The following is a 7,915-nucleotide window of genomic DNA, read 5'->3' on the forward strand; positions in this document are numbered from 1 at the left end:
CAGTGGACTTTCCAAAGTGGACTGGAAAAATCCCATGAAGTCTCTATCCGAAACAAGGAATCATAATCAACTAAGGAAAGCTGAGAGTGTAAAAGATAGTCTTTTGGAAACCACTCCAATTGGTTGTTTGGTACCAAATGGTCAGACTTGAAAACCTCCATACAGGTAATATCATACAGACTGAAAAGGGTATATTCAGGGATATATATTTATTTATATCACATATAAACATGCAATAACAATTAATGGAAAAAAGAGACCATGAATCTGAAGGAGACCAAGAAAGGTTATATGGCAGGTTTTGGAGTAATGAAAGAGAAGGGAGAAATGTAATTATTCTAATCTCTAGTGTAGCTTTACTCATGGTTTCAGGCTGGATTCGGCTTCTTCTTTCTGGGTATCCAGGCACTGTTGCACGTTAGGCTGGAATGAGAGGATGAAGCTTGTCCTGGTTGGCTGAATTAGCAGAACCTTAGTTGCCTCGAGTGCTAGCGGAGCCAGGGGAGAAACTAGGCTTCTTGAAGACAGTTTTCACTGTTATGGCTCTTTATTCAGGGTTAGTCAAGGCTATATAACTACTGAGGAGTGGGTAGGGCTTTTGGGCATGAGAGGAGTACATTTTTGGCTGGAGCTGAGGAGTCAGGAATGCTAAATTTACATGGAGAACTCCAGGTGTTTTCTGGACTTGTCCTTATAAGAGAGGAAGTTAAACCTACAATTTGGCCATCAAGTTCCATGACCACCTCAGGGGTAGTGGAGGTAGAAGTTTAGGGCTACATGTCCTTGGGCAGGAAGTCCCAGAAAAAGGAGGAGGAAATCCTTAGTCCTGCTGATCTCAGATGAGATTTTCTGGGTTTGGAGAGATTAACTTAACTCTTGCTCAGGCCGGTTGACCACTAGTTGCACTTGCCCCGCACATTGTCACATTTATTTCTTCAGTTCGGTTGAACATTTATAGTTTTTCCTTGTAGTCTATACCTTGATCCTATAAAATGACTCAACCCCCCTTTTCTTTTTTTTAACTTATAAACATATGACTACTTCTCTTGACATGCATTGGCTGGGAACACATAATCTTAATATTAGGGAAATGGAGAAATACCAGGAATCCAAGACCAGATTCCATTATATAATGTATTTAAAGCCAACATGGACTATATGAGACCTCATTTCAAAGAAAGAAAACAAAGCAAAATAAAAAACAAAAACAAAAAGAAAAGAGAAAATAGAAGAAAAGAAATGTAAAACAAGTAAGAAGAAGAAAAAATGTGCATGATCACTGTGACCTACTGCTGAATTAAGTTCTCTGCAGAAGAGAGTGTTCTCTGGTGACACTTGACAGAAAGTCAATGCAAACCAGCTCGGGGTCAATGTGAGATTTATTGGTCCATGCATCCAGGAAGGACAAGGGTGAATCTGAGGTTGAGTGGAACCAGGAAATTGAATGTCTTCAGGATACTTTGTATGTCCGTCTCTCCTTGTATTCTTCCTAGATTGATTCGGTTCTATTTTCGTGTGGCAAGCCTAACTGGGAGTTAGGTTGTTGACAATTCTGTATCAGTGTTAACAATGTCATGGCCTAGAAAGCGGTGCTTCCAGAACAGCTACTGTCTGTATCCCTGAGGAGAATAAAGCAGATCTTTTTTTCCTGGTTTGAGTATTATTTTTATCACCTGTGTGATGCAATATTTCAAATTAAAATTAGGTTATGGAGAAAATGTTAGACAAACATCCCCACCTGTACAAACCACACATATGTGTAGAAGTATCAGTTTATGGTTGTGTTTGTGGATTCTACCAGAGCTTCTCTGGAGATGCCTTCTCTTTCCCATCTTACCTCACATCTCACACATCCTGGCATATAAGTAATATACAGGATATTTATTTAGTTTGCTATTCTTAGTAAAAGGTGATTTTCAAGAACACTCTCAATCCTTCCATGAACTTTTCCAAATTTTTTATGTCTAGGGTATTTCAATGGACAAGGAAATACATTTTCCCCTACTCTCTTAAAATATGTACAGCAGGATCTATTGTATGCTGAATTTTCTAATTGTAGAATTATGACTTAAAGCTATATACAATTTACATGACATGATTCTAAGATCACTTCACTCAGGTGCTGATGTGTCAAAGTGTTTGGCCAATATAACATTCCTTTTTAAATGTTATTTAAGATATGTTTATGTTCCTGTGGTTGCAGAGAACCACACCTGTGTCTTCTGCAGGAAGCAGATGTGCTCTTAAATGCTGAGCTATCCTACTTCCACTAGCTTTTCACAGTGCAAATGTAAGTACAGAATCAGAGTGAAGCTCTCACAGGTTTATAGATATGCATCTGTGAATTTGATTTAATGATCTTTTATAAATTCATATCATTTCCATGATATATATGAGTATATTTAAAAACTGACATTGGAAATAACAATGATTAAAAATAGCTTCTCAGTTTTCTTATTTCTTTTCTATGATCAAAAGAGTAAAATATTATGTCTTTTCCCCTCTGTATAACTGAATATTCTTTGAATCTCATAGAATTCAATTTATGAATTGGTGTTAGTTAATTTGTTGCTTACTTGCCTGTACTAAAAGCCTAGTTACTTTTCTCTGCTAGTTTATAGCTAGAAAATGACTCATGGAAGACTCCCAAATACTGTCTTTTACTGTCATTTTCTTATTTAGCAAATGAGTTACTGTCTAGTAACCAGGAGTGAGTAATTATACCTCAATTAGGATCTCAAATAAAGTGGATTTTTATAAACGGTATCATGTTAGTGTTAGAAATTTACTTGGTGTCATTTTGAAGAGATTCATCTCTCCAACTATATTCACAAGCTTCTTTTGAGTTTTCCAGGTTTTGTGGTTTCCCGATGGTCCACAATACAATAAGCCCCTTCAATGTACCACCATAAACAACACATATCTGTGATCTCACCATTCTGAGGCTAAAAGTTCGAAGGCTAATATTATTCTATGTAGCGTCTCCTAAGCCTGAAGTCGAGGTGATGTTAGGCAGTGTTGCCTTTGCACTGCAGATGCTCTACAAAGTCCCCATGATGCTTGAGTTACACAGTTTCATCAAGGTTTAACTGAGGGTCCCCGCTTCCCCTTCTGCTGCCAGGAGAGGATGCTCTTCCCTCCTAGAGGCCTCTGGATTTGTTGCCTTCTATCCTGCTATCAGCAGGAGAGAAGCTGTCATGCATCATATCCTGTTCAGACCTTAAGAACTCTTTCAACCAGAAGCCACTTTTTCTCTTCTAAGAACAATATCCAGAGAAAATAATGTCTGTATCCTAAAACAATTATGTGGGGCTTTAATTACATTTGAAAATGGCTTTCACAGCATCACCAGGAAGTGTTTAGGGCCAGCTGTGACAGGTATGTGTAACACTCATTGCTGAGAATGGTGAGAGCTATTATAAAACCAAGCCCATCACACCAAAGGAGGGTTGCACTCACAACTTGTACTGATCCCTTGTATTAAAAGTGAATCCATGCTATTTCTCTCTCCATAATTTCCTATCATCTGGATATCAACTTTAAAACAAATATACTTATATTTTACATGGTATACAAAAATACACAGTGAATCTATGTATTCATGAGCATAAGGTTGTTATTGTGTGACATCTGTAATCAAATATTTAATGACTGATTCTGTTGCTAAGCCCATGCCTAACATAGTGTGGTACAACTACCTTCTCCTCATCTTTCTCTTCCCTGATGTCTGTGTATTAAAATATTTTAACCTACCAGTTGACTGAAAATGAATCAAATTAAGGCCAGAAATATGGTTGTGAGTGTGATACATGCTTGGCACCAAGGCTGTCAACCTGAGTTCAGTCCCAAAGATACTCAAGAATACATACAAGCACACACATCTACATAGAAACACACACATACACACATGAGAAAGAGAGAGAGGATAGATAGATAGATAGATAGATAGATAGATAGATAGATAGATAGATAAATAGATAGAATGAACAAATAAAAAGAAGGAATTTGAACATACAATTTTTTATCATGATGGTCAAATTTATAGGGAATGATACATTAAATCATATGTGTAGTATATGATTATTCAGGATTTTCAGTTTGTTTATATTAAAGTAGATAGTGTCCCACCTTTGAAAAGCAAATTCCTCAAAATTTTAAGAAAAATAGTGACATCTAATTTTTATGTCATTAGTACAATAATACACTTTCTCAGCCAAATGGGTTGTCATTTTTTTCCCAAACTCAGGCTTTAATTTTAACATTCTACATGTACTATCTCTCTGTGTTAGAAGATAATAATTGTGCATCCCAAGAAAGAAAATTATCTTTCCCTTGTTTTTGTAATATATAGCTATATTGATGATTTTAGATTAGTGTTTTGATTTAATATCAGGTATATATTATATAGTAAAAACATAATGCAATTTGCATGTATGTTACATATTTATTGATTTTACTGACATAAAATCTTGTTATGCTGTGTCATTTTTGAAAATTTTAACATACACACAGAACTCAACAACTGTAATTTCAATAAACTTCAGCTTAATAGATACAGGCATGTGAATATTTGAGATATCCTCTACTGGCATAGTACAATCATTCTTTCTCTCTTCCCTCCTTCCTTTTACTCTCTCCTCATTGTATTTCTTTAATTTTACTAAAACTTCTATTTCCTTTTACCTGATTTGGTTGTTTATGTTAGTAATGACTGGTTGCTGGAAGTTTCCTTAAAAAAAAGATTCATAGTAGAGAGACTATGTGAGAATATTTAGGGAGAAATTTTTATGCTTCAATATTGAATGCATGGTTTTGCTCATAAGCATGTTGTATAGGTTGGTTCAGAGGACACTTGGACTAATTTTTAGGTAGGTAAGATTCCAGGGGTGTCTAATATTGACTGACACCATTGCTTGACTACTAGTGTCCTTCTGACACAGCCCTGTAATAAAAAGGAGGAAGTTGGTAAGAAAGAAATTCAAAAGGTATAGTTTGGAGGGAGTAGGACATTTATGATCACATAGTTACAGCCAAGTTTTCTGCTGGAAGAGAGGCTGTCATTGTTAAGGATATAAGCTAATGGAGAGTCTTTATTGTAGGAGAGAGAGAGAGAGAGAGAGAGAGAGAGAGAGAGAGAGAGAGAGAGAGAGAGAGAGAGAGAGAGAGAGAGAGAGAGAGAACACCCAGAGGCATTTGGAGCATCCAATGCAGAGAGAGAAAATATTACAGTGAGTAGCTAGAAATGAGAGACAGAGACAGCAGGGTTATCAGGTACATGTGTAACTAGAGGCAGGAAGAAAGCTCACTGGCTGGGGATGTTTAGGGTAGGGGAGAAGTTGAGAAGAGCTGAGATCTACTCTAAAATGTGCAGCAGGTACTTGTGAGACTTAGGGAGCCAGTTTGGCACCTTCTGTCAGAGAAATGGAGTTTCCTTTGGACCTGACATTAAGAAGATTGGTAGGATTTAAGAAGGAGCCTGATCTGCATTGGAGTAAAAGGGAGTGTTCACTACCCTACCCAGCTAAACTTCCCACTTTTGAAAGAGAACATAAAGAATTTTCTGTTGTGGAAAAGCAAATACTATTAAAATTCATGTTACTGTGATTCAAGGAGTGCTGGGCCATCACAAGCGTATAGTCAGGTTGACTGTGTCATTTATGTGATGCTGGCCTTAGAACTGTGAGTCCTGGGCCATCACAAGCGTATAGTTAGGTTGACTGTGTCATTTAGGTGATGCTGGCCTTAGAACTGTGAGTCCTGGGCTATCACAAGTGTATAGTCAGGTTGACTGTGTCATTTATGTGATGCTGGCCTTAGAACTGTGAGTCCTGGGCCATCACAAGCGTATAGTCAGGTTGACTGTGTCATTTATGTGATGTTGGCCTTAGAAGTGTGAAGTACACAAGATTAAGAGGATCTCAGATGCCTCCTTTATGTTTTCGGAGAGCTGCTGGGACCAGGCTGTGGGAGACAGCGCAGGAGCTACATGAAGGTCCTGAAAGAGCAGAAAGCCCCGCCCCAGAGAGACCATTGTTTTAAACTGTGGAAGAAAGTCTGGGTGGTGCTGGAGCTCCCAAGATATTGAAGATGTCAGAATTGTGGGATGACTTCCAAGAAGAGCTGCATGCAGGAGCTGGAACCAGTCTAAGGGATACATGTATGTTTACAGCAGTAAACCTAAAAGAAACAGTCTGGGCCATTTCTCATGGTATTCCAGAATTTGATGTTTGCTCTCCTGAACTGTGCTCAATCTTTGGTTCAGGATGTCCTCTCTACATCCCTGTTCCTAAGTTTCTGAATGATAATTTATATTCTGTGCCATTACATGCTAGATGTTCATAATTCACTTTTTAATTTTACACTTAATAGACTGCCTTAAGTCTCAGAAGAGTCTTTGAACATTTCAACAGTATTGAGATTGTGAAATATATGGGGACTTTAAAAGTTGGAATTAATGAATTTGTATGATATGGCTGTGGTGGGTTGATTGAACATGGACCCCTAAGCTCATGGTGAGTGAGATTATTTGAAAGCATTAGGACTTGTGGTCTTGTTGGTGTATGTAGGGCCTTCCTGGAGGATGTGTGTCACTGAAGTGTGCCTTGAAGTTTCAGAAGCTCATCTCTTCCTCCTTCTGCCTGTCAATCTAAATGGAGAAGTCTTGCTCCTTCTCCAGTGTCTTGTCTGCTTCAGTGCTTCCTAGCTTCTCACCCTGATGATGATGAACTAATCCTCTGAAGCATAAGGCAGCTCCAATGAATGCTTCTAGTATAAGAGTTGTAATGGTCATGCTGTCTTTTCACAACAGTAAAATGTGTAACTAAGACAAGATATATGAGACTATGGGTTGAGTGAGTGGAATGTAGTCCTTGAGCCGAAAAATGTCACACATAGTTTTGTACATTGAAGTATTGGTTGTCTGTTTGTGACACTGGTTTTGAATGTTTAAGAAGTGTGGTCTTGCTCCTGGGGAGAGCCCTGTCATATCTATACCTCCTCTCCCAGTTTACTGTCTGCCATGTGCGTGAAGTTTCTGACTTGATCTGTCAGCATCTAGTTCCTGTAGATGTTCCTCTCACTTGTCTAGAACCCTACCAAATAAAGCCCTTCTTTCTATGATTTACCTTCATTGTAGTGTTTTAATAAAGCAACAAAAATGGAACTAACATAACAATATTTTCTGTAAGGCATAAACAAAGTGATGGTTTAAAATGTTAAAGCTAAAGTGGTACAAAAGAATTGAAAAGCTACATGAAAAGTATTCTTCAAATGATGTTAAATTTTCATGACCAGAATTGCAGAAACACTAGGAAACTTGTTCTTGTTAAGTACCCATCATTAGATAGTTCTTTTTTCCTCTCTCAAGGAAATTGATGACTGCCAGCCTTGGCTCCATCTGGAACCATCTAACATCTGCGGTGGTAAACACCCTAGCACAGCTGTTGTAGTTCTGAGTAAGCACTCCAATTTATTTATTTTTGACTTTGAAAAAAAAAAACTTCAGTTTTCATGAAACATCACATTTGTTAAACTAAATCCTTACAGTGAGAGAAAAACAATAAAGAAGAATCACTATATCAAACAGTGAAAAATAATACTGTCTTTATAATACTGTTAGGTTGGATACAATCTTACATCAATTAAAAACATGTTATGGTATTGCTGATTTTTTTTAAGGAAGTACATAATTTAAAGCTATGAGGCTGAATCATATCCCCAGTTTACATTGTATAAAAAATATAATTTTTAAAAATAAAAAATCTATATTAAGGAGTAAATTTGTTAACATTTCTTCTAGGGTAACTGCCCAACTGTTACCTAACAACAGCCAGGTACCTACCTACCTAGTGCACATATTAACAAAACTCTTTGGGGCTCTCTCCCCCTCTCTCCCTCTCCCTCTCTCTCTCCCCCC

This window comes from Mastomys coucha, unplaced genomic scaffold (assembly GCF_008632895.1).
Source record: "Mastomys coucha isolate ucsf_1 unplaced genomic scaffold, UCSF_Mcou_1 pScaffold9, whole genome shotgun sequence".
Classification (NCBI taxonomy): Eukaryota; Metazoa; Chordata; class Mammalia; order Rodentia; family Muridae; genus Mastomys; species Mastomys coucha.